Raw genomic sequence first — 1,566 nt, 5'->3', positions numbered from 1 at the left:
CTTTCTTCTTTCATCTGTGAGATATTTATAAGTGTGCCATTTAATTTTGAAGTAGTTGAGAGGTGGGGGTGTGGTTCTATATATCTTTTTTTTTTTTTTTTTTTTTTTTTAACAAAATCTAAAACACTTTATTGCTGAGTCATCTAGAGGCTCCATATGGGGCACCAAGCCTCACATCTGAGTCCACAGCAAGGCCGTAGAGTAGAGTCCATAGCATTGCCAAGATTCCCACATCAGGAGAGAGATTAAGGGCCAGGGTCCTTTGAGTTCTACTTAGGGAACTATCTCTTCTGATCCTGTTAATCTTCCCTCCAGGTCACTTCTACTTCATCTGCACAATACCTCTGTGTAATCCCAGAGTCATCAAAGGGCATCCTCTTTCCAGCCTGAAACATCTCCCAGTCAGCCTGGGTTATCATGGCTCCATTGTCAATCTCTCATCTGTGGCAAAAAGCTTAGCTCCACATCCTGGCACATTGTCTCCATCATCTCCTGCAGCTGCAAATTACACCCCACACCTCCCACAAGGAGGGCTTCCTGAGAACCACAATGCTCCAAGGCTCGCTCTGTGATCTCTACCAGCATTGCAAACACAGTTTCCTGCAAGGAGAAACACAGATCCTCAGGAGTACAATCACTGGTGGCCAGCATCTTGGGCTACATCCTCAATGAAAGGATCCCTGAGAATGAGACATCCATCCCCTTTACAGTATATGACAGCTCAACAAGCTTCTTGCCTCGCTCTGCCATCTGTTCAATGTTGTAGCCTGGGACTAGGATCATTGGAAATCTTCAGCATTCCAGCAAAACGATACAGACAATTACCCACAGCAATATCAATGGTTTCCCCAAATATGCAGTAAGGAGGCTCTGAGTAGGCAATCACCTGAGTTATTTCCTCCACTGACATACAGCACAGTTGGGCTGGTGGCTCCAGTGATGAGACGGCCCATTTCAATGTGGCCTATACAGTGGTTCACACCTATCAATGGTTTATTCCATAGTTGGGCCACGGTATGGGCCAGTGCCTCCAGAAACCAATGGCGTACCCGTGCCAGGACCTTTGGTGTAAGCAATGCAATCGATATCCCGGGAGGCTAATACAGCTTATTAGTGCCTCCTGCAGGAGATCTAGGATAACACCGCGGTGTCGTCTGGCACTATCACCTGGAAGGGACCCGGTGCACCGAGGTGTGACATAAGTTTTCCGCGGGTTCGCTAGCACCTTGCCATCACGCACCACTCCCACTCCAATCTTGTTGGCACTGCCTTCAAAACCCAGCACCACCAGCATGGTAGACCCAGAGAAAAAACGCTGGCAGGCTACTAGAAACCGTGGAGCTGCGGAGGCCCTCAGGCCTCGGTGCTGGGCAGCACATCCGGAGCTAGGAGGGAGAAGAGCCAGCCCCAAGTAGAAAGCAGATGGCACCCGGACAAGCACAGAACTCCAGGCTCTATATATCTTAAGGTGATTGATTTCTAATGTAATAAATCATGCAGGCAACACAGTCTGCATAATTTCAAAAATTTTAAAATTTATCAAACTTTATTTTATGACAGAATATA

At 47.2% G+C, this 1,566-nt stretch overlaps 1 pseudogene across 1 annotated transcript; it reads right to left on the bottom strand.

Annotated features, from left to right (window-relative positions):
* Positions 1 to 299: 299 nt before the first annotated feature.
* On the bottom strand, positions 300 to 1,294 carry LOC306662223 (tRNA N6-adenosine threonylcarbamoyltransferase-like; annotated as a pseudogene). The gene has a single exon. The product of its transcript is annotated as a tRNA N6-adenosine threonylcarbamoyltransferase-like (transcript).
* Positions 1,295 to 1,566: the final 272 nt, after the last annotated feature.

This window comes from Sciurus vulgaris (assembly GCF_902686455.1).
Source record: "Sciurus vulgaris genome assembly, chromosome: 5".
Classification (NCBI taxonomy): Eukaryota; Metazoa; Chordata; class Mammalia; order Rodentia; family Sciuridae; genus Sciurus; species Sciurus vulgaris.
The sequence above is the reverse complement of the archived record's forward strand: the minus strand, read 5'-3'. Positions and strand labels throughout refer to the sequence as shown.